General features: G+C 45.8%; 1 protein-coding gene across 1 annotated transcript in view; it reads left to right on the plus strand.

Moving 5' to 3' along the window:
• The first annotated feature begins 5,761 nt into the window (after positions 1-5,761).
• Positions 5,762-26,333, plus strand: part of LOC139238004 (3',5'-cyclic-AMP phosphodiesterase 4B-like) — a 505,001-nt gene continuing 484,429 nt past the window's right edge. Inside the window, exons 1-3 of the mRNA XM_070867402.1 lie at positions 5,762-5,999; positions 20,765-20,942; positions 21,996-22,078. The gene's annotated coding sequence lies outside the window, so the exon portion shown is untranslated. The remainder of the gene's footprint in view (positions 6,000-20,764; positions 20,943-21,995; positions 22,079-26,333) is intronic.

Here is a 26,333-nt window from a genome sequence, read left to right on the forward strand (position 1 = left end):
GGGTGCAGTGCACAGTGTTTTATTCCAAGAGACATGTTCCGTGGAATGCCTGAGAGGCTGTGTCGCAGAAGGCTATGGTTCTTCAGGGAAACAGCTGATCCATGTCAGCTCCTGCAAGATCTCCAAACCACCTCCAGGACTAGCATTGCTTTACTAGTAAATGTGACGACTGTGTTAAACATTTACGCTACGCTTTACTTTCAATGTGTCACAGGGAACAACTGTCATTTAAGTCAATATGCAGTACACAGTGCACCCAGCAGGTAACTAAAGCATTGTTCGCAGTGGCAAATGATTACATTATTTGGTTAAAACAAGAGTTTTATACAGTAGACATCTCAAATCACTGGAGAAATACCACCAGCATTGTCTCCGCAAGATCCTGCAAATCCCCTGGGAGGACAGACGCACTAACGTTAGTGTCCTCGATCAGGCCAACATCCCCAGCATCGAAGCACTGACCACACTCGACCAGCTCCATTGGGCGGGCCACATTGTTCGCATGTCTGACACAAGACTCCCAAAGCAAGCGCCCTAGTCGGAACTCCTACACAGCAAGTGAGCCCCAGGTGTGCAGAGGAAACGTTTCAAGGACACCCTCAAAGCCTCCTTGATAAAATGCAACATCCCCACCGACACCTGGGAATCCCTGGCCAAAGACTGCCCTAAGTAGAGGAAGAGCATCTGGGAGGGCGCTGAGCACCTCAAGTCTCGTCGCAGAGAGCATTCAGAAAACAAGCGCAGGCAGTGGAAGGAGCTTGTGGCAAACCAGACTCCCCAGCCACCCTTTCCTTCAACCACTGTCTACCCCACCTGTGACAGAGACTGTAATTCCCATATTGGACTGTTTAGTCACCTGAGAACTCACTTTTAGAGTGGAAGCAAGTTCCTTGATTTCGAGGGACTGCCTATGATGATGAAAACAAGAGTAGCAGGAGAGAGCTCAGTAGGGACTGTGAGCGAGCAGAGGATGTGTTAAGATGATACAGTGTAAGGGGATTTATAGGGCATGGGGCTACCAGTGAGGGTGTAGAGGGACGTGATCAGGGCCCAGAAGAGATGAGGGCCCAGGGACAGCACAGGCCAGCCCACACTGCGATATGTGTGCGCACTAGGTCCATGCAGCAGAGCAGGTCTCCAGTCGTCTTGGTTAATCCTTGCTACTGGACCAAGACCTAGCTCTGTCAAGCCCGTGATGGCTGGTGTGCAACGGTCACCACACGCTAAAAAAATCCAAGCACAGGCATCTTCCACCCTTCAAGATTTAGTTCAGACCTGGAATTTTAGGTCCATCATTGACACACCTGTGAACTTTTTGACGTGGAAGCAAGTCATCCTCGGTTCGAGGGACTGCCGATGATGATGATGACAGAGAATAGGAAGAGGGCCTATTGCTCACTATGGTGCAACCTGCCCAAACCATTAGACCTCTCACCTGATTGTCGTGTTTCCTACTACTTTCCGAGCACTGGGCCAAGAAATTGGGACTAGCTCCTTTCAAACCACAGATACAGTAAAAGTGCTTTAAAAAATGAAAGTAATTCTGTTCTTACCTTAAGCAGTTTCTATAGGCCCAAGTTTCGGGTGGAGTTGCTCCTAGTTTTTTGGAGCAACTAGTTTAGTTTGGAGTATGTTAGAAATTGCAATTCTCGGATAATAGTTTGCTCCAGTTCTAGTGAGTTAGTTTAGGTTGGCTTTAGGTAAGGTATTTTTTTTTCAAAAGGGGGTGTATCCAGCCACTCAGGCCTGTTTTGCAAATTTCGACAGTGAAAACTTACTACAAACTAACTTAGGATGGAGTAAGTATCCACTTTTGTAAGTTCTGAAAAACCTTACCTCGAGTTAAGTTTAGTGCAGGCACAGCCAGAGACGTGGGGGGGAAGCATTAAACACAAAGGACACATCAACATCACAACAGGGGGGGAGGGAAGTTAGAGGATTTTCCATAAACACCTTCATAACAACATTAAAGAAGCAAAATACATTTAAAGCAGTAAGCACAAAACAAAGCAGTACATTTACGAAGCACAAAAAGTAATAAGCAATTAATTACTAAAAAATAGAAGGAACCCTGCACCTAAAGCTCCAAGACCAAAGTAATAAGCAACCAATCAATAAAAAATAAAAAAATAGAAGTCCTACCTTTATGTGAAGGGAAGGTGTTTCTGTCAGTGTCTCTCTCTCTCTCTGTATCTGGCAGTGAGGGGTGGGGGGTGTGTGGGGGCATTGGGGGGGGGGGTAGGGTGCGTGTGGGGGGGGGCGGTGGTCTGGGGGGGGTGGGAGGGTGTGTTTGTGGGGGTGTTTGGTGGGGGTGTGGGGGGGGGGGTGGGAGAGTGTGGGTGTGTGGGGGTGGTGGGGGTGTGGTGGCGGGAATGGTGTGAGATGAGGGGGTGTGGTGGGAGTGTGTGGGGGGACGGTATGTGTGGGGGGGGGGTGGCGGGGGGGGGGGGTGTGGCTGAACGCGGTGGGGAGGGGGAGGCTGGACAGAGGCACCCCTGCTCTCTCCTCCGGCCCTTCGATCATTTCGAGTGCCCTCCAACCCACACTCCTCCATCCCTTGCCTCGCTCCTCCATCCCTTGCCACGCTTCTCCATCCCTTGCCTCGCTCCTCCATCCCTTGCCTCACTCCTCCATCCCTTGCCTCGCTCCTCCATCCCTTCCCATGCTCCTCCATCCCTTCCCATGCTTCTCCAGCCCTTCCCATGTTTCTCCCCCACCGATCACCTCCCCATGATTCTCCCCCACCGATCACCTCCCCATGATTCTCTCCCACCGATCACCTCCCCAGTGCCCTCTTTCTACGCTCCTCCATCCCTCTCCGGTACCCACACCATTCTGAAACAGACTGGGGAAAAACGCCCTGCTGAGCCATTGCGCAGGCGTGCACGTTGCAACGCACACGTGCAACAAAGCCGGCAGTCTTCAGACACGCAGGGGCTTAGCCCCGCCCACCTGCAGCTTGCTCCGCCCCAGAAAGACTGCGCTGCGCCACGCCACGGTCCAGGAGGACCGGAGAATTGCAGCAAAATATTACGGCGCACCTTCGAGCCCAGGCAGGTCACGTAAGTCTCGGAGGTGCGCCGTTTTCACCTGATGCCGAAACTTGGGCCCTAAATCATTAGTGCACTATTAGCACAGCTGTGTTCCGGCCACCACTGATACAGTTTCAGCAGAGATAAGTTCTGCATTTCCGGCAGCCCTGGACCTGGCATTTCCTGGGTCTCAGGAGTGACCCCCCTCCCCTCCCCGAGAGTGCAAAACACGGTGCTGCCCACAAGTGTTCCCAACAGGAAATGGTGTCATGTTGGCAAATCAAAAAAAATGAGCTGGCGAGGTTTCCACTTCAAGCACTGCACTCCCAGTCTCCCAACATCGAGATTGTGACCATTAAAAACACATGGATGACAGCTCTTTTTTTAAAGTTAATAATCTTAAATAATGAAGTTTAGGATAGTTCCGAGTGAAGTTTCTACTGTGGAGACTCTGGAACTGAGCAAGCAAGAAGGTACTGATCTACACAGACCCATTTCTGTTCGACACCCAACAAATTATCACTGCTGACGCACCCACATTGTCCGTATCAGACTAGAAATTACATGCTTGTGTGGAAATTAAGTTTTATTAAATATACTCCAAGCTCAACAGAACTCCACAGAAAAGTCTTGGGGTAAAAGGAACTTGCACCCCAGGATGCAGCAGCCAGGTCACTGGTAGGTTTGAACAAATGGCACAGTAACACCAGTTTTACATATAAAACCACTTGTTTCAAAATAACTTAGTTTGTGCATCGCAGTAAAGTTTTGATGCATTCTTATTAAGTATACCGCAGATCAGTACCCAAAACGTTGCTGGATATGAACTTTGCATTTGAATAGTTGTGTAGAACTCGAACCACATTTAGTGTAAGACAGATTATTCACTTTATAGAAAAGAAAGATTTGCATTTATGCAGCTCCTTATCACACCTCTCAGAAACATTTCAAAGTACTTCATCTACAATGAGTTACTCTTTTTTAAAAGTAGTGTCTGATATGTAAATCGAGAGAATGCTATATTTAAAAAAACTCACATTGTTGCTGCCTAGGGTTTTCTATCGGCTCTTCTTCTGTTGTCTGTCGATGACTATTTATTTTGTGCTGAGTAAATCAAGAACAGCTCTTTTTATGTAACTTTTACATTGAGGGCGGGGTGTGATTATAAAATGATGATTATTCACCACTGAATGACAGAGAAGGCTCTGTAACAATTAGCTGCAGAAGGTCACGTGCACTGCATGTAAAGTAACTGTAGGTCACGTTACAGGTTATTCAACGATGAAACTGCAAGAATAGCCTCCGGTTGTTTTGTAATCATGTCATGTGCATGGTTTTATGCCACGGTTTGCCAATGAACACAAAACCTCATAGTACCAGAACTGTCCCATTGTTTATAGTCAGATTCCGAAGTGACAGTGCATGTGTTGACTAATAACTATTCATTTCATCAACCGCAACCAAATGAGCTCACACTATAGTGTAATAATTACAAAATGTATGAAGGCAGAAATCTTTAAGTTATCTGAATTTTAAAGAAAACAAAACTGCCCCTAATTTGGCATTAAGGGGCTGAAACCACACTTTGCTAGGGTCGCAGGGCACAGAGGGGACAGAAACCAGGGGTCAGTGTGCTATCACCTGTGTACTGGCCCCAGGTTTTTTCATGGGCCTGGGCTAGCAGCAGGGCACGTTTAGCCAAGATTTGTCTTCTCAGTGCACAGCCACCAGAAGCACCTTTAAATGTGCACACTTAACCTTAGATTTGAGTTTGCTGAATTTTCTTTTCCTCCATTTTGACGATGTAATTTTTTTGCCTTCCGATCTGCTGTGAAATTCTGTTTCATTTTGAGTGGAGAATCAACTGGTTAAATCATTTGGTCAGAACAAGAACCTTTTCATTCAAGGAAGCAAACTTAAGAGTTGACTTGCCGGAGACAAGGGATACCCACTTCAAACTTGGCTCTTGACACCAATGAGGCGCAAGAGTGCTACAATGACCATCAGATGTGTCATAGAGCAAGCCATCAGAATGTTCAAGATGTGCTTCAGGCGCCTCGAGCAAGTTATTATTTAAATGGCGAAAAATTGCAAAGTGCTGCGGTACAGCGGGACCTGGGTGTACTTGTACATGAAACACAAAAATATAGTATGCAGGTACAGCAAGTGATCAGGAAGGCCAATGGAATCTTGGCCTTTATTGCAAAGGGGATGGAGTATAAAAGCAAGGAAGTCTTGCTACAGTTATACAGGTGAGGTCACACCTGGAATACTGTGTGCAGTTTTGGTTTCCATATTTAAGAAAGGATATACTTGCTTTGGAGGCAGTTCAGAGAAGGTTCACTAGGTTGATTCCGGAGATGAGGGGTTTGACATATGAGGAAAGGTTGAGGAGGTTGGGCCTCTACTCATTGGAATTCAGAAGAACGAGAGGTGATCTTATCGAAACGTACACGATTATGACGGGGCTTGACAAGGTGGATACAGAGTGGATATTTCCACTAATAGGGGAGTCTAGAACTAGAGGGCATAATCTTAGAATAAGATAACATTTAAAACTAAGATGAGGAGGGTTGTAAATCTGTGGAATTTGCTGCCTCAGAGAGCCGTGAAAGCTGGGACATTGAATAAATTTAGGATAAAGATAGACAGTTTCTTAACCGATAAGGGAATAAGGGGTTATGGGGAGCGGGCCGGGAAGTGGACCTGAGTCTATGATCGGATCAGCCATGATCTTATTAAATGGCGGAGCAGGCTCGAGGGGCCGTATGGCCTACTCTTACTCCTGCTCCTATTTCTTATGTTCTTATAGGTCTGGATGCAGCCTTCAGTACTTGCCCGCCAGGGTCCCATGAATAACAGTGTGCTGCGGCCAGCACAACATTGTGTAGCAGAAAGGATTGCAGGTGGAGGAAGCCGAAGGAGCTCATCACTCACCTTTGGACATAGAGGAGGTGTATAATGAAGGTGGGGCACCCATTGTCAGACCAGCCACTTACATTGCTGCCAAAGATGTTCTAATATCGCAAAGGTTCACAGGTGTAAAACATCAATGAAATACTGCAGTCTGCTCCTACCACCAGGAGCCCCCTCCCTTTGCGCTAAACAGTCCTTGAAGCAGTCATCCATCCATTGCCTCTAGGCAACATCATCGCCAGACATAGGATCAGCTACCACATGTATGCTCACCACACCCAGCTCTGCCTCTCTAGACTCCTTCACTACTTCTGTGTTGTCAAACTGTTTGAGCTACAATTTCCTCCAGTTAAACGTTGGGAAGACCAAAGCCATCGTCTTCAGCCCCTTCAGATTCCGTACCCTTGCTACTGATTCCATCCTCCTCCCTCATCCGTTCCATCTTGAGCTGAGCTTCTGACCCAAAATCCAAATACCACCTACTTCCATCCACACAAGCTTATCTGCCACTGCAACACTAATCCATGCTTTTGTCACCCCGAGTCCCAACTATTCCAGTGCACTCTTGGCTGGCCTCCCATCCTCCACCCTTTGTAACCTTTAGTTCATCCAAAACTTTGCTGCTGTATCCTATCCTGTATCAAATCCCGCACCCATCACCCTTGTCCTTGCTTCCCATTCCACGCTCCCCCCCCCGCCCCCCCCCCCCGAGTGCCTCAAAAGTGAAACATTTTTATCCATATGCTTAAATCTCTCTATGGCCTTGCCCACCCTATCTCTGTAACCTTCTCTAGCACTACAACTTCTCGAGCTGTCTGTTCTTCCAACTCTGGCCTCCCAGTGCTCCACCATTCATGGCCGTGCCTTTAGCCACCTAGGCTTCACGCTCTGGATTTTTGTCCCTAATCTCTGCTGCCTCTCCACCACTTACCCCTCCTAATATCTCCTTCTTTGACTCACTGCCAAGTTGTTTTCTGAATATGCTTCTATCGAATGTCTTGGGATATTTTTCTATGTTCAAGGTGTTATACAAATGCTAGTTGTTATTGTAGGTTATAAATCATGCCATGTGTCTAAAGCTGCAATTTTACACAAGATTTAGATGGTCAAGGAAAATATTTGGATGTAGATGTGTCTGGAATTTAGACACCAGACTTGGCAAAGGAAACTTGCATTTGAAGCACCAGCTTATGGTTTCAAGGATCGATTTCACTGAACATTGTGCAGAACACAAAAAGAGGTTCAGTAACATGCAAGGATTCGTCACTCCTGCCTGTCTGAAAAAACCGAAGAAGAATATTAGAAAAAATCTTTGGCTCATGTGCTGAAGAATTCCACAAATATGTGGTTCCTGCTCTGCTTGCCCTAATCCCTGCGAAACCCACATGCCTAACCTCACCACTACCCTTTGGATTGTGTAGACTGTACATTGTGTGTTGTTTGTTGGATCTTAACTATCAATGTGCTTTTCTGTCTTCTGTCGTATTATTTAACATAGTCCAGAAGACTGCCTTTGTGTCGTAAAGTTTGACATCAAATTGAGTACTTGTGATTGTTACAGAGATAGGGCTCAATTTTCCCCAAGCCCGTTTTCTGGCATAGTGCCAGAGTTACGCCCATTTTTCTAGGCCAGAAATGCGCCGGAAGTAATTTGCCAAAGTTTCCCCGATGTATAATTCAAATTTGGCGCCGCACATCGTGGCCAATCGCCTCGGCGGGGAGGGGGGGGGACAGGTGGAGCCTGCTGTCTGGGCCGAAGAAAGATGCTGCATCTTCTGCACATGTGTGGGGGGAAAAAGTTATGTTTTTGATGTTCCAATGGACGCGGATGCTCAGTACAGACCGAGTTGGCAATCAGCCATTTTTAAAAGCACCAGTTGTGTGTTTGAGAACGTTGGGTGCTGTGTGAGAGCATTGGAAAAATCGCAGCTGCAGCAGTACAAGATGCAACGCGGCGCAAGGACCAAGAATTTCTTACAGGAAGAAGTGGAGGCACTAGTTACTGTGATTGAGAACAGATGGCAGGAGCTGGACACCAGCAGAGGTCACATAAAAGTTCCACCCAAAGAAATGAAGAAACGCTGGAACCAAGTTACAGAAGATTACTGTACAATGGTGACCACCACGAGATCTGGAGGCCAGTGTAAAAAGAAGTGGCAAGACCTTGGTCAAGTAGTTATTTTGTAAGTAATATTTTCATTTATTCAATGCAATTGTAAATACGACCAGCTGTATGTGTCCCACCGAGCATGAAGACACCCTCTCTAAAATGTTGCATTTTCATCTTTGCAGAGGAAAGTGGCACACAACAAAAGGGAAAGAACTCGAACAGGAGGAGGCCCGGCAAATCTGCACCCACTGACACCCTTGGAAGGGAGGGTCGCTGCTTTGATGGGTCCTGCCTGGAAAAAAGCTGGGCCCACACTCGAGGGAGAGGGTACGTCCTGCAAATTCATCATGATCCTTCAAATCAGTCTGCTGCCGAGCCTGCGATGTGTGAGCCTATTCCTGCCACCCCCCTCTGCTGCGAACCATTTGACTGTTCTGTTATATTTTGCATAACTTGAGGCCAACCCTGACGATGTAGAAGAAGATTCAGACGCGGACGAGCCTGAAGAGGAGAACATCTTCCAATCCAATCCTTCAGACCAAGAACATGAGGATGAGGGAGGGTGAGGGGATGGAGCTGGATGAAACTCCCACTGTTGTACTGACTTTGGAGGAGGTGCCGCTCATTGAGGTGACAGCCCGTTCCGTGATTAGCGGTTTGAATGCTGGTGGGACATTCCATGGTTTCCCACCTTCCGAGATTGCGGGTCCCAGTGGTGTGGTGCAGCAAGGCACACCCAGGGCCCCACCGTCCCAGGCTGCGGGCCCCAATGGCAGGGTGCAGCGAGGCACACCCAGGGCCCCACCTTCCGCAGGCTGTGGGCCCCAGTGGCGGGATGCAAGCCACACCCGTAGGGAGGAGGGGGAGGAGAGCTCGGCCGCACACTCCTGAGGTGCAGGATCTAACAGATGTGGTTCAGATGTTGTCATTGAGTGCGGAGAGCATTGTTCTTACCTGATCACTCCTGGACGCCATCAGTGAGTGATGAGGTACCGGGACTGTCGGGAGAAGTAACTGCAATGACACGAGAAATGGGAACGATATCCGGGACCATCAGTGAGGGAATAGTGGCCATGAGGGAGGGAATGTCAGAAGTAGTGCAAACCATGTCACTGACCATAAGGGAGAGAATGTTGCAGGTCGTTGAGACGCTGTCAGGGCGCATGAGGGACGGCATGTTGGAGTTAGCTGCTGCAATAAGGGAACACGCTCAGACCCTGCGCCCATTGACAGAATCAACTGTCAATCCCGCTCCAATCCCCACACCAGCCTCTGACGAGCCCAAAGCCGGGCCCTCCAACTTGCCGACGCCCCCCATCCTCAAGAGGTGCGCAGTACCCGAGATGTTAGAAAGAATAAGCTTGGTACCAAGCTCAGAAACACTGTGCCATCGCCTGCAGGCAGGGTTAGTGGAATGTCCAAGACAAGTGCAGCGGGCGGTCTTAGAGTAAGGAGGAGGAGAGATGCGTGGGTGCAGCCTTTCTTTGTATTGTTACTATTATTGTTGTTACTGTTCTAACTTCTCAAATTAAAAGTTTTTTGGTAAGTTATGTAAGTTTACAAGTTTAAAAGTTCGTGAGCGATCTTAAAGTTTTTAAGTGATCTTTAAGAGTGATAAAGTTTGATACAAGAATAATTAATTTAAAGTGAAGTTAAGTACAAAAGAACTGTTTGTTAAACTTTTGAATAAAATATATTTTATATTAAAACTGAATCATGTTTCATTAACATAACACAACATTACGGAACAGGTCCAAACAGTAAACATGGTCCATGTGGAATATTTGTCGCTGAGCCCTCAGGGAACAGCGAAGCGTTCACAGATGAACTGCTGGTGCAAGGCTCGAGCAATCATTAAAGGGGCATGATGGCCCACCCTGTTCTGCTGTCGTGCTCCGGCCTCAGGCACTTGCACGACTTCCTCATCCTCATCGTCCTCCTCCTGCTCTTCATCTGCATCTTCCACATCATTATCATCAGCGACTCTCACCGCATGTGGGTCTTCCACTACCAGGTGCTGCTGCCTCATGATGGCTAAGTTATGCAACATGCAGCACACAACAATGAACTGACCGACAATCTCAAGGGAGTACAGCAAGTAGCCTCCGGAAACGCTGTTTCAAGATGCCAATGGTCCTCTCTATGATGCTGCGCGTCGCAATATGCGACATGTTGTATTCCCGGTCAGCTTCTGTCTGGGTTACGTGTAGGGGCGTCATGAGCCAGTGGCGAGGCCGTACCCTTTGTCACCCAGTAGCCAGCTCTGCCCTTCTGGCTGCTGCTGCTGAAACATGGCAGATATAACGCTGTCGCCGAGGATGAACGCATTATGGGTGCTCCCAGGTATCTTGCATCGACTGACATGATCTGATGCATGTCGTCACACACGAGCTGTACATTAATGGAGTGGAAGCCTTTTCTGTTCCTGTACATCTCGGAATTATCCAAAGGTGTTCGCAAAGCGATGTGGGTACAATCAATGCAGCCCTGTACCTTTGTGAAGCCAGCAGTCCTGGAGAACCCCACAGCCTTGTCGTGGATTGCTTGGGCGATCATGGGGAACTTTATAAAGTCATTCCTCCGCGAATACAGTGCAGCCGACACCTGGCGAATGCAGACATGTGTTGCATGTTGAGAGATGGCACACACATCCCCAGTTGTAGCTTGAAATGAGCCGGAGGCATAGAATGAAAGTGCAGCTGTAACCTTCATTTCAACTGACAAAGCAGTCCTCCTGACGCCTCTAGGTCACAGGTCTGCTTTGACCAACTCTCAGATCTCAGTTACAGATTCTTTGCGGAAATGCAGCCTTCTGACACAGTCTGCATCACTCAGGTGATGGTACGAGCGCCTGTCTTGATATACCCGAGGTGGGTAAGGCCTCCTGCCCAACACTCGATGGGCTCTGATGTTCCTGATGCGATGACGTTTAATCATTTGTCTCCTATGTAGCAACACAAGGTATGGTATTGTCAGTATTGCCCACATACTTAAATTTAAACCTTTGAAAGAAGCTCAAAACGGCAGGAAAGCAGCCAGGACAGGTTCGCAGTTTTCTCTCTCCTCAAGGTCTGTATGGATGGACCACACCCAAGGTCTTGTGACTTCTCTCTCGCTCCCTGCCCCCCCCCCCCCAACTAATTGCAGTCTTGTGACTTCTCCCCTTCTCTATCACTGGCCCCCACTCATTGCAGTCTTTAGAAGCCTTCCGATCGACACGTCGCTCCCCGGCTTCAGTGTAGAAGGCTTCTGATCGGCACCTCGCTCCCCAGGCTTGAAGCTTTCCGATCGGCACCTCGCTCTCTCTCCTCCCGCGTCCCCCCCCCACCCCACGGCTTGTTTTCAAGCCGAGCTCCTGTGTTCGGGCATGGGGCCTATTCTGCTGGCCAAAGCTACGACCCTCCAGCCCTGCTTCAAGATGTTCGGTAGTGGCGTGTGAGTGAGTAAAAAAATGAGAAAACTTCTGAAATCCAACAAATTTATATTTACTATGTTGACAGGTAAAAAAAATTGAACTTTATTACTGATTTTGACAGTGTTCTTGACTCCCTCCAAAATCTTTGATTTAAAAACAATGGTGTCTTTCAGCACCGATTTCTCAATGTGCGCTGGCTTTCTTAAGTGCCCAGAAGGTTTTTCGGGAGTGGCCAGATACGCCGACCTAGGAGGAAAAAATGTCCAAACTGCAAAAAATTTTTAAAACTGCCGCAGACATGACGGAAAGCCCCTATGACATTAAAAAAAACTGGCCTAGAAAAATCATAACTGTCAGTTAACCTGGCGCAGATCGCACGGAGAAACTTGGAAAAAAAAAACACGGCAAAATACGCAGAGCAAAGGGCTGATGGGTGAACGGGACTTGGTGCGTGTTAGGATACGGACAAGAGAGTTTTTGATGAGCTCAAGTTTATGGAGGGTGGAAGGCCGACCAGGAGAACATTGGAATAATCAAGTCTGGACATACCAACATGGATGAGGGTTTCAGCAGCAGTTGAGCTGAGGCGGGGTGGAGATGGATGATGTTACGGAAATAGGTGGCCTTGGAGTAGATATGTGGTTGGTAGCTCATCCCAAGTTCAAATACAAAACCAAGGTTGCCAGTGGTCTTCTTCAGCCTCAGACAGTTTCCAGGGAGAGGGATGGAGTCAGTGGCTAAGGAACGGAGTTTGTGGCAGGAACTGAAGACAATGACTGGTCTTCCGAGTACTTAGAAGAAATTTCTGTTCATCCAGTACTGGATGTCGGACAAACAGTCTGACAAATCAAAGACAGTGGAGAGGTTGAGAGAGATGGTGGTGAGGTAGACCTGAGTGTTGTCAGCGTACATATGGAACCTGACATTGTGTTTTTGGATGATATTGCCGAGAGACAGCATGTAGGTGTTGTGTATGGAGAAAGAGTCAGACTGAACACTGTGAGCTCAAAGTAAAGTGTGACCGTAGTCTTTTATTGCAGGTCTCCAGAGTGCCTCTCCAACCTGTGAAGCCTCCTTAAATACCTATGCTCCCAAGGGATTATGGGATCCCTTGGGACTCCAGTGGATGAGCCCTCTGGTGGCTGTACAGAGTAAATACAAGTTCACATACATACCAACAGGGGTCCAACAATAGATCCTTAGGGGTCTCCAGAGGTACCAATGCGGAAGGGGGAAGAGCAGCCACTATAAATGATTTTCTGGCTATGACTGGATCGATAAGAATGGAACTAGGTGTAGAAATGCACTGCACAATAGAATGAAACTGTAGACTGGGAACAATTCAAAGTGATGTCCCTGGCAGGCACATCCACAGATGTGGTTGTCCAGACAACCCTTTTCATTGACCCAAATGATGAATATTAATGCACAGCATGATGCTTTGATACTTGGAGCTAGAACTGAGATCCCATTGAGGGATCACATCTATACCATTTAAATCCTGTAGCTCAGCAACAAAGTGACATTCGTTCAATAAAATAATTTCCAAAGTTTCCTGCTTCTGAGCTGAAATATATAGATGCTTGCTTTAGCCCACTCGTCTGCCCTTGGAGAAGAATTCAAACCTGGACTCCCATCTATTTTATTTAGAGCTTACACGGTCGGAATTGACTGGCCAAGCCAGGAGCGTTGTGCATTGTGCAGTTTGAATGTGTTGCTGAACTGAATTGTTTGACGATCTTCTACAGTTCTGATTGCGAGACGGTAGGTTTTCTTTTTATCCCTCACTGACTGTCTTGGTCCCTAGTTAATTATACCATTGTAATTAAAAAGCTTGAAGTAAACATAATTTTTTTATTTGGCCTGATTTCATTGCCACAACAGACTTTCAGGCATTTCCCAGCGATTGGAAGAACCTGCGACCTGTGCTCAGATTCTATTAGCTGTGCCTTTACTTTGACGTCACTTCTGGCACCAGTATGATTGCAGTTTTAACTTCTTGCCTGAACTTTCACATTCAGCTGATTTATGTCAACACTGCGTTGGCAGCATCATCATATCAGTTTGTTCCCTGGCCCAATGTTTAAGCAGGAAAAGAGGTCCTGGACAACAGACACAGGAAGTATTAATACAAAAGCAAAATACTACGGATGCTAGAATCTGAAATAAAACAGAAAATGCTGGAAATCTCAGCGGGTCAGGCAGCATCTGTGGAGAGAGAAAAATTTGAGCTCGAGGAACAGCACCTCATCTTTTGTTTAGGCACTTTACAGCCTTCCGGACTCAACATCGAGTTCAACAATTTCAGACCATAACCTCTGCCCACATTTTGTTTCCTTTCCTCACCTTTTTTTTACAAAAACTTCCTTTTTATTTTTATATTGTTTCTCTCTATTTCCCATGGCAGCTGGCAATTCATCCTCCTCAGTCGCCATCTCCCTGTGGCTGAAGAGCTCTTTCCAGAGTTGTAATACGGATTCTGCCCACCAAGGGGCACAATGGACATGATCTTCACTGCGCGGCAAATCCAAGAGAAATACAGGGAACAGGGTACATGGCCTTCTTTGACCTCACAAAGGCCTTTAACACTGTCAACCATGAGAGATTATGGAGAGTCCTCTTCAGATTTGGCTGCCCTCAAAAGTTCGTCACCATACGTCGCCTGCTTCACGATGCCATGCAAGCCGTGATCCTGACCAACAGATCCACCACAAACCCAATTCATGTTCGGACCGGGGTCAAGCAAGGCTGTGTCATCGCACCAACGTTCTTCTCAACCTTCCTTGCTGCAATGCTCCATCTCTCCCTCAGTAAGCTCCCCGCTGGAGTGGAGCTAACCTACAAAACAAACAGCGAATTGTTCAACCTCTGTCAGGTCCAGGACAGATTCAAGGTCTTGAATTACAGTAAGCAGACGACGCTTGCGTCTGCGCACGCTCGGAGGCCGAACTGCAAGCCATCGTCAACACCTTCACGAAGAGTACGAGAGCATAGGCCTTACTCTAAACATCCGTAAGACAAAGATCCTCCACCAATCTGCCCCCGCCACACAGCACTGCACCCCCGATTATCAAAATCCATGACGAGGCCTTGGATAACATGGACCATTTTCCATTCCTCAGGAGCCTGCTGTCAACAAAGGCAGACGTCGATGAAGTCCAGCACCACCTTTAGTGTGCCAGTGCAGACTTCAGTCGCCTGAGGAAGAGAGTGTTTGAAGACCAGGACCTCAAACCCAGCACCAAGCTCATTGTCTACAGAGCAGTAGTGATACCCACATCCCCTATATGGTTCAGAGACATGGACTATGTACAGCAGGCACCTCAAAATGCTGAAGAAGTACCACCAACGCTGCCTCCGCAAGATCCTGTAAATCCATTGGCAGGATAGGCGCATCAATGTCAGTGTTCATGCTCAGGCCAATATCGCCAGCATCGAAGCACTGACCATGCTTGATCAGTTCCGTTGGACGGACCACATCATCCACATGCCCGATACGAGACTCCCAAAACAAGCGCTCTACTCGGAGCTCCGACACGGAAAGCGAGCCCCAGGTGGGCAGAGGAAACGCTTCAAGGACCCTCAAAGCCTCCTTGAAAAAGTGCAACATCCCCACCGTCACCTGGGAATCCCTGGCCCAAGACGCTCAAAGTGGAGGAAAAGCACCTGGGAAGGCGCCGAGCACCTTGAGTCTCTTCGTCGGGAGCAAGCTGAAGCCAAGCGTAAACAGCGGAAGGTGCATACGGCAACCCAAGCACCACACCACACGTTCCTTCAACCACTGTCTGCCCCACCTGTGACAGACTGTGGGTCCCGTATCGGACTCATCAGTCACCTGAGAACTCATTTTTAGTGTGGAAGCAAGCTTAGAAGAAGAAGATTCACACCCTATCTAGACCGATCTTTTATTTCCTAACTTGTGCTATTACCATCTCAGTTCGGCCCATCATCCCCTTTGTCTCTCAAATCTCTTCTGCTGTCCAACCATCACAGACCTTCCCTTTTGTTCTTTCCACCTCCCCCTCTCAGAGCCCCAGCACTTCCTTAAGAATCTGTTAAATTTTGAACTATTGGCAATTCTGACAAAGGGTAATGAACCTGAAACATTAACTCTGTTTCTCTCTCCACAGATGCCGCCTGACCCACAGGAAGAACTAGGTACAGTGACACCAGGGTATTGGTGAGGCCACATCTAGAGTACTGTGTACAGTTTTGATCTCCGTATTTAAGGAAGGATATACTTGCATTGGAAGCAGTTCAGAGAAGGTTCACTAGGTTGATTCCGGAGATGCGGGGGTTGACTTATGAAGATAGGTTGAGGAGGTTGGGCCTATATTCATTGGAGTTTAGAAGGATGAGTGGTGATCTTATCGATAAGATAATGAGGTGGATGTAGGGAATATATTTCCACTCATAGGGGAAACTAGAACTAGTGGGCATAGTCTCAGAATAAGGGGCTGCCCATTTAAAACTGAGATGAGGAATTTCTTCTCAGGGTTGTAAACCTATTGCATTCTGTGCCCCAGAGAACTGGAGGCTGGGTCATTGAATATATTTAAGGTGGAGATAGACAGATTTTTGAGCGATAAGTGAATAAAGGGTTATGGGGAACTGGCAGGGAAGTGGAGCTGAATCCATGATCAGATCAGCCATGATCTTATTGAATGGCGGAGCAGGCTCGAGGGGTCAAATGGCCGACTCCTGCTCCTATTTCTTATGTTCTTATGTCGCCACAATAAGCAGAGAAAATATCATGCAATCCAAGTAACAAAATAAAGCATTGCGAAATGCACAGCACTGAAACAGCTAATTTATTCCACACCCTGCCCTGCCCCCAATTTTCTTTCCTCTTCTTCCGGAGGCACTGACTCATGCTTGGCTGTGGATCCATGGGCACTGTCCTGTCACCTGCTACTGGATCAATCATCTTTGGCTGATGGCCCTTGTCAGGTTCTTTGTGTGGGTTAGGTTACATAGGCAGAAATCATTTTGTAAAGCTTGCCTATTCCTTTGCCATATCATAGAAACTCTACCTTTCCCAGAATAGAAAGAAGAAACCATTATCAGAATCACACAAAGAGAGCAGTTTCAAAACCTGAATTGTGTCCTACTCAAGTCACAGTCAAGATGGTCACTGTAACAATAGTCTCAATTGTGCTTTTCAAAAGTTAATAAAGTTGAATCGTGCAACCCTTATGAATTGGTTTCAAGGGCATGTAATGCGTTCAGAATTGTTGCTAACAGATCTGGGCAGAGGGACAGCTGATCATATTTCTGGGTGTCTTAATTCAGCTGGTCATTATTCTCCCTTTGGGCTCCTTAGTGCCACGAACCATTTCCTAAAGAAGTGAAGTGGCTCAGTAACCTGCCTCCTCCTCCTCCATGTGAGGGGTCTAGATGCTGCAGTGGATTAGACATTGGCTTTTAATTTCTGTGCCCCTGCTCCCCCGGGCTTCAAATCTAACCCTGATGGATAGTCTGATGGCCATCTTCCAGTTTGGACAGTTAGGTTTCCCTAATTCTGTGCTCATCGTACTCAGATAAGGTACCCATATTTGACAAACATAAATGTACACAACACAAGACTAATAGTGCTCCTAACAACATTAGTTTTGTACATCTTTATGGGAAGAGCTGTGAGGTATGGGGTAGGTTGATCAGACATTCAGACTGAGAGTGCATACAGGCAGTGAGATGTGTTTGAACTTGTATGTTTAAATGCCCTAATGGGGTGCCCTTTCTCATTTTTAAATTCCAGTGGTAACAGCAAATTCACCGTGAGCTTTAGGAATTTCTCAGCGAGAGATTTGCTCAAGTGCGTGGGCAAACTGGGACCTGAGCTTCCAGATAGGTCATAGCTAGCAGACAACCAGTCTCGTCGCCGAGAGCATGCAGGCATCAAGCGCAGACAGCAGAAGGAGCTTGCGGCAAACCAGGCTCCCCACCCACCCTGTCCTTCAACCACTGTCTGCCCCACCTGTGAGAGACTGCAATTCCCGTATTGGATTGTTTAGTCACCTGCGAACTCACTTTAGAGTGGAAGCAAGTCTTCCTCGATTCCCAGGGACTGCCTATGATGGATGGATTGGGAAAGTATGCGGTCATACTAATTATTACAAAACACAACAATTAACTTAATTTGAATTTTTGGGAGTTCATGCAATATGTGGAGCATTGGAATTTGTTACAAACAATTCACAGCACCAAGCTGAAATGTGACTGCTTACACTGTGTTATGATCAAATTGCACCAGATACATTGCAGCTTGACCAAATTACACTTAAGAAATGCATCGTGCATGTTAAATGTGGGCAGATGCATGAGAAATGCATTGGCCATTTTTTAAATTAATTACAACAGCATCAGTTATTCTCTGTCCAACAGCAAGGAAGTTGCTAAACATTTATAAAACACTGGTAAGGCCTCAGCTGGAGTATTGTGTTCAATTCTGGGCACCACACTTTAGGAAGGATGCTAAGACCTTGGAGAAGGTGCAAAAAAGATTTCCTAAAATGGTTCTAGGGATGACAGACTTCAGGGATGAGCGATTTCAGCTATCTGGAGAGGCTGGGGTTGTTCTCCTTATAGCAGAGAAGGTTAAGAGGAGATTTGATAGAGGTGTTCAAAATCATGAACGGTTTTGATGGAGTAAATAAAGCAAAACGGTTTGCAATGGTCGGTAACCAGAGGCTCCGCCGAGTTGCCAACAGTTTTGGGTGCAACTTCAATGTCTTCCCCACACCCCACTATTTCATCGAATGATATAGCACAGAAGTAGGCCATTCGGTCCATCGTGCCTATGCTGGCTCTTTGGTAGAGTGATCCAATTGAAGCACTGACCACACTTCGTTCGCATGCCAGACATGAGACTCCCAAAGCAAGTGCTCTACTCGTAACTCCTTCACGGCAAACGAGCCAAAGGTGGGCAGTGGAAAGGTTGCAAGGACAGCCTCAAAGCCTCCCTGATAAAGTGCGACATCCCCACTGACACCTGGGAGTCCCTGGCCAAAGACTGCTCTAAGTGGAGGAAGTGCATCCGGGACGGCGCTGAGCACTCGAGTCTCGTCGCTGAGAGCATGCAGAAATCAAGCGCAGACAGCGGAAAGAGCGTGCGGCAAACAGTCCCACCCACCCTTTCCTTCAACCACTGTCTGTCCCACCTGTGACAGAGACTGGTTCTCGTATTGGACTGTACAGCCACCTGAGAACTCATGTTAAGAGTGGAAGCACATCTTTCTCGATTTCGAGGGACTGCCTATGATGAAATTATATGATGATGGTAGAGCTATCCAATTAAACCCACTCCCCTGCTCTTTTCCCATAGCACAGTATACCTTTCACCTTCAAGTATTTATCCAATTCCCTTTTGAAAGTTACTATTGAATCTGCTTCCACTGCCCTTTCAGGCAGTGCATTACAGATCACAACAACTCGCTGTGCAAAAAAATGTTTCCTTATGTCACCTTTTGCTAATCACTAAATCTGTGTCCTCTGGCCTGAGCCAAATTCAGCAGTGGGCCTCATTTAAATTAAGCCGGCAAGCTGCGGCGACAAACGGGCATTCCGATGCAGCTCCCTGATTGGGTCCTGACTAATTCCGGCCGGCTCCGACACCTAGCCGTCCTGTGGGGGGTGGGGGCGCGGGGGGAGCGGAGTGGTGCCAACCTGGCCTCAGCACTCCCCCTCCTGGTTCTGCATAAATGTAACTTTTTAAAAGTTTCATGGCCATTTCTTGAGTGGCCTCCAGGGGCCCGAATTTTGCATTGGGACTTTAGACTTTAAGGCCCCAGTCGGCCCCAAATCTGCACTTCTCCCACTCCACAAGCTCTTATCTGAAATATTCTGTTTCAGCACATTGCAGATTAACCCATATGGAACTAAGCTGTTGTAACTGCACACTATACATAGCTCACAATGTAGCACTGCTCAGGAGGATGTGCACGTGTAACCTGCTAGATTTCCATTGTTATCTGTGTATAAGCACTTGGCCTCAACTCTGCTTTCCCACCGAAGCCATAGCCAAGATCAGGAGATTCCTGTGCAGGGTGCTGCGAGCATAAACCCTTGCCCTATCACCCCATCGGAGCACTGGTCTATTAATCTATTTATATTTAAGTAACTGCTTGCAGTAAAAGATGATATTTGTACTTCAAGGAATCATTAGTTAGTTTTGATGTTTGTGAGATGGGTTAAAGATTTAATTTCCAGTGTTAAATTTTTGGGTCTTTTACTTAGATATTTCTCTGAGCTCATTGCTCCCTACAAACCAAACTGTACCTTTGTACACCCTATATCTGATTATAATCAGGGGTTGAACAGAAACCATTAGCACTATATTGAGCTTACTGGTGGATTCTTAGACTTCGAAATGTGAATTAACATTTATGATGGAATGCCTTAGACTATAAACAATGGAATAGGTTTATTAAAAATAACAGATAAGCAGCAGAAATAGACAATACAGAAGATTACAGTAGTTTATAGAGCATACCTAATCCTCAAACACAGAAAATAATAAACAAATATGACCCTTTGCTAATGCTCTCAGCACCATAGAACCTGAGATAGCACCTGTAAACATAACTTTACATGAGATTCTTTGTGGTGAAATTCTGCGGGAGTTCACCCGCTGCCAGAGGAGCCACAGAAATCCCAGAAAAACAGCATAAATGGCATACCAGCCTCCTCAAGGGCGCATGTGGGCCCTGATTCTGGTACTGCCCCATAACAAGTGGACAATGCTACATTTATCTATATTAAAAGATATGGGTAGATTTTTGTTATGCAAGGTTATTAAGGGATATGGAACCAAGGGGTAATAGAATAGAATCATTAAATATTACGGCACAGTAAATGGAATTAAGGTACAGATCAGCTATGATCTAATTGAATGGCGGAATAGGCTCAAGGGGCTGAATGGACTCCTTCTGTTCCTATGCCTGACATGGTCCCATTTGCCTATCCCATCTAGAGCTGGTGCAATCTTTCTAATTTAGGGACCTTACACCCACACAATTCTTTATAACTTCTGCGAACTTAAGGACAGTTCCACCGACACCTTCATCCAAATTCAAAAGCAAGAAATAAATCACACTGCAGTCAAAATGAAATGGTACGGTGCATGGTCCTCCAAAACAGATATAAACATAGTCTTTAAACATTTCAATCTGTACAACTTGAAATAATCTAATTCAATTGAGACTTATGTTGAAGAGCAATGGCCACAACAGTGATCCTTGTGGGATTCCCCACACAAAACCACTGCCATTAATAACTATATTCTGTTTACAGGCATGCAGCCAATTCCTTATTCAACGCAAGACCTGACTGCCAATCCCACAGGACTCTGCCTTACTTAGCAGTATTTCATGCAACACTTTTCAAAGGCATTTTGAAAATCAAGATGCAAAATGTTGACCGGTCTTCTGACATCCGGCAACTTAGTAACTTCCTCAAAAAATGCGATCAGGTTAGTGAGACAGGATCTTCTTTTCCAGAAGCAATGTTGAGACTTTTGAATAACTCCATCTCAGTCAAGGTGATCGTACAGTGTATCTCCAATGATCCCTTTATCAACTTGCCTATACTCAAATGAGCCTGTAATAAATATCGCAGTTCTGAGTTACTGCTCATTTTACCACATCAGCCTCTCTCCAGTTCATGGGAACAATCGGTAACCCCCAGCAAGCTCTTAAATTTCTGAGCAAGAGACTTACACAGCACAACCCCCATTCATTAGTGCAGCCTCGGGAGAATGCTGTCAGGACCAGCAGTCTGAGTGGTGGTGAGATCTCTTATTCTAGCCAGGAATGTATCAGCATCCACTTTGATACTTTCATTTTTAACATCAATTCTATATTTTATTATTGGTAAGGCAGTATCATCTTCAGTAGTGAAGAATGGTGCAAAGTAGCCATTTGATACTTCTGCCATATCCTGGGAGCCCAAAGATGGACTTTTCTTGAGTAAGGGCGTGTTGGACAGTTAAGAGGAGTATAGGCCCACATTCATTGTGAGTGGGCACCGCACCAAAGATCACTGATCAGCTGCAGCACATGCTGCAGATTGCTCCTATAGCTTTTCACATATTTGCTGATCAACTTTATTTTTGTTTCCCATAAAAATCCTTCTTTACTGGAGGAGTGGGGCTGAGGTAATTATCTACTTGAAAGGTTATGCAAATTCAGTCAGTGTGTCTTCACATTTGAAATAAAGAGTCAAAGAGGTTTATCACAGGATAACAGAGGGAAACCCTCTGAACTGTAATTATGTTATCACCAGTCTCAGCACCAGGTGGGAGAAATAAAAGAAGTGAACTTGGGAAATAACAGAGCCTATTCACTGTAAAGCTGCTAATTGCCATCTCGTTCCATTTCAGTAAAACCGCACATTAAATCTTTCAGGCTTATTTGATGTGCTTTTCCTGCACTTTTTAAATATTTCTGACTAATTCAGTTCAATTATGCAGGCATATTGAATATGTCTTTACTTTTAATTTGTTTTTCTATGCTGAACTTGTTAGGAGATATATTTCCCAGCTAAAGGAGCTGCTCATTTCTCGTGCTCTGGAGGAAGCCATGAAAGAAGGGTGATGGTCATAGGCAGGTGAGCACTATACAAATAACCCAATATCCGGTTTGTAAATCTGCAAATCCATACAGATGTTTGCCACTCTGGGAGGCAGTGCTAAACCTCAAAGCAGGAGAAGTGAGAATGTTTAGGAACAGGATGAGGTATTAGGACCAACATGTCTGTCCCTTTCTTCACAGAGGAACGTCACCTGCCCAACTTCTCACCTTATCCTTCAATCCCTTCTCTCATCTTGTCTCAATCTCTTCTCTCATTAATACTGCTTGCTTCAGTGGACTGCTCTTTTATTCCTATCTTCTCTAACTTTTAAATTGTGTGCCTGGGTGGTAGATATTTGAATGTCTGGGAACATGAACAGGTATGTGAAAGTGTTAACTTGCTTTCAGTAAGAGAAGGACTTTGAATGCACACGGATCAAATTTTGAACCAGTGCTCAAAAGGAGCATCTAGCCTGTTGGTACTACACAGCTTGATGTACATAGTTCTGAATTTTAATCCCAAACGTTTCTTGTTATAAAGACCTTTTTTAAAAAATCATTTATTTTTGCCATTATTTGCCTCTCTTAATACTGAAGTATGTAGCATGCATGCTGTGTGCCCATTGGTATGCCACCCGAGACAGTGAATGTTGGTACGTATTTTAGCACCAGAAGGGGGGTGAGGATCACAGTTTGATGTTTTCACCTCCAAAGCATCACCTGCCTCTGTCCCTACTTCACCCCACTGCTGCTTGAACCCTGTTGTCAGACTTTTGCAAACCCCACCTTGGTAGCCTTCTGAGCACCAGCCAACCCAGACTCCCACTCGCCCGGAATGCCGCTGGAAATATCCTTTTTGCACCAAATACCGCTCAGCTCACATCCATTGGCTCCCTATCGTTTAGAGCATCAACTTTAAAATCCTTGTTTTCATTTCCAGACCCCTCCATGGCATCCCTACCTCGGCAACCTCCTCCAGCTGAAAAGCTCCATTCCCCTGCCTTGCCATCAGTGACAGATTATTCAGCCTCTCCACTTTTCTACATTCGTTCTCATTTCAAGCCTCCCTTTTCACTGACCTCACCTGACTTCCCATCTACTCCTGCTGGAGTCTGAACTCCCACTGTGAAGCTGCTTGATGCATGTTACTGTGTTGAAGATGCGATATAATTGTAAACTCTTTCCGGCAAGTCATTGAGTACTGATACGAAGCAAGAACTCAAGTTAATTTGCACCCTGTAGCTCAGGGCCTCTGAGGTCGATTGTAGCACCCATAGTGTCACCCTGGCTGAGTTCAGCTAACATAGATTCTAGACAGCACACCCATAGAATAAAAACATATATCACATTAAAGTAAATTTTAAAAATCAGGTGGGATACAGGCATGTGATTGAAAATCAATTCCTGTTGTGCTACTAAAGTAGTTGAAATTTCCATCTATGCCAGAAGTTGCTGAAAAAATGTAGTTGTTGTCCAAAGGACCATTGGAAAGCAAGTGATATGTGGAGGTTACAGTGTCTGATTCCTGCCACAAGAGGGTTATATAGAACTTATTTAGCCTGTAGTAGCCTCTAGTGAAAGATGAATTGTACTACAGCAACATCTGAGCTGATTTATCCTTTTTATCTCAGCACCTGAACACGTTGAAACTTGCAATTTCTGAACCGTTATGAAACAACTCCTGAGTGCAGAGCATAAAAGATGTCAATCTTAGTGGCTCTGATGACAAACGCAGAGTGTAACTCACTGAACCATGCAAGCCCGAAGGCTTAAGGTTCAAGGTTCAGTCTTTCATAAGGTGCTGAGCTAGCTGATTTCATCTAGAACAGCAACAGGAGGCTACAACAGGCCTCAGCTTACCTTAGCAAGGATAGGGAACAATCTCAATAATAAGGCTCAAGATAATGATTGTGGGTAGTAATAAATTGGTAATAAGACAACTCTGGGAATGAGGACAGAGCTAAGGAAGGTAAACTGGAGAAAATAGTGACAAAGGTACCAAGTTTATGGACCGGGTCGCTAATGGTGGAGGAGGATTTCCTGGAGTTTATAAGGGATGGTTTTCTAGACCAATATGTCGAGGAACCAACTACGAGAGCTGGCCATCCTAGACTGGGTGTTTTGTAATGAGAGAGGATTAATTAGCAATCTTGCTGTGCAAGGCCTCTTGGGAAAGATTGACCATAATATGGTAGAATTCTTCATTAAGATGGAGAGTGACACAGTTAATTCAGAGACTAGGGTGCTGAAGTTAAAGAAAGGGAACTTCAATGGTATGAGACATGAATTGGCTAGGATAGACTGGCGAATGATACTTAAAGGGTTGACGGTGGATAGGCAATGGCAGACATTTAAAGATCGCTTGGATGAACCAACAATTGTACATCCCTGTCTGGCGTAAAAATAAAACGGGGAAGGTGGCTCAACCGTGGCTACCAAGGGAAATTAGGGATAGTGTTAATACCAAGGAAGAGGCATATAAATTGGCCAGAAAAAGCAGCAAACCTGAAGACTGGGAGAAATTTAGAATTCAAGAGAGGAGGACAAAGGGTTAGGAGGGGGAAAATAGAGTATGAGAGTAAGCTTGCAGGGAACATAAAAACTGACTGCAAAAGCATCTTTCGATATGTGAAGAGAAAAAGATTAGTGAAGACAAACGTAGTTCCCTTGCAGTCAGAATCAGATGAATTTATAATGGGGAACAAAGAAATGGCAGACCAATTGAACAAATACTTTGGTTCTGTCTTCACTAAGGAAGACACAAATAACCTTCCAGAAATACGAGGGGACCGAGGGCCTAGTGAGAACGAGGAACTGAAGGAAATCCTTATTAGTCAGGAAATTGTGTTAGGGAAATTGATGGGATTGAAGGCCAATAAATCCGCAGGGCTTGATAGTTTGCATCCCAGAGTACTTAAGGAAGTGCCCTAGAAATAGTAGATGCATTGGTGGTCATTTTCCAACATTCTATAGACTCTGGATCAGTTCCTATGGATTAGACAGTAGCTAATGTAACCCCACTTTTTAAAAAAGAGGGAGAGAGAAAACAGGGAATTATTGACCGGTTAGCCTAACATCGGTAGTGGGGAAAATGTTGGAATCAATTATTAAAGATGTAATAGCAGTGCATTTGGAAAGCAGTGACAGGATTGGTCCAAATCAGCATGGAATTAATTATGAAAGGAAAATCATGCTTGACAAATCTTTTAGAATTTTTTGAGGATGTAACGAGTAGAGTGGACAAGGGAGAACCAGTGGATGTGGTGTATTTGGACTTTCAAAAGGCTTTTGACAAGGTCTCACACAAGAGATTAGTGTGCAAAATTAAGGCATATGGGATTGAGGGTAATGTATTGACGTGGATAGAGAACTGGTTGGCAGACGGGAAACAAAGAGTGGGAATAAATGGGACCTTTTCAGAATGGCAGGCAGTGACTAGTGGGGTACCGCGGTGTTCAATGCTGGCACCCCATCTATTTACAATATATATTAATGATTTAGATGAAGGAATTGAATGTAATATCTCCAAGTTTGCAGATGACACTAAGCTGGGTGGCAGTGTGAGCTGAGAGGAGGATGCCAAGAGGCTGCAGGGTGACTTGGACAGGTTAGGTGAGTGGGCAAATGCATGGCAGATGCAGTATAATGTGGATAAATGTGAGGATATCCACTTTGGTGGCAAAAACACGAAGGCAGAATATTATCTGAATGGCGGCAGATTAGGAAAAGGGGAGGTGCAACGAGACCTGGGTGTTATGGTACATCAGTCATTGAAAGTTGGCAAGCAGGTACAGCAGGCGGTGAAGAAGGCAAATGGCATGTTGGCCTTCATAGCGAGAGGATTTGAGTACAGGAGCAGGGAGGTCTTACTGCAGTTGTACAGGGCCTTGGTGAAACATAGAAACATAGAAAATAGGTGCAGGAGTAGGCCATTCGGCCCTTCGAGCCTGCACCACCATTCAATGAGTTCATGGCTGAACATGTAACTTCAGTACCCCATTCGTGCTTTCTCGCCATACCCCTTGATCCCCCTCGTAGTAAGGACTACTTCTAACTCCTTTTTGAATATATTTAGTGAATTGGCCTCAACAACTTCCTGTGGTAGAGAATTCCACAGGTTCACCACTCTCTGGGTGAAGAAGTTTCTCCTCATCTCGGTCCTAAATGGCTTTCCCCTTATCCTTAGACTGTGACCCCTGGTTCTGGACTTCCCCAATATTGGGAACATTCTTCCTGCATCTAACCTGTCTAAACCCGTCAGAATTTTAAACGTTTCTATGAGATCCCCTCTC

The sequence above is a fragment of the Pristiophorus japonicus genome, chromosome 24 (assembly GCF_044704955.1).
Source record: "Pristiophorus japonicus isolate sPriJap1 chromosome 24, sPriJap1.hap1, whole genome shotgun sequence".
Taxonomy (NCBI): Eukaryota; Metazoa; Chordata; class Chondrichthyes; family Pristiophoridae; genus Pristiophorus; species Pristiophorus japonicus.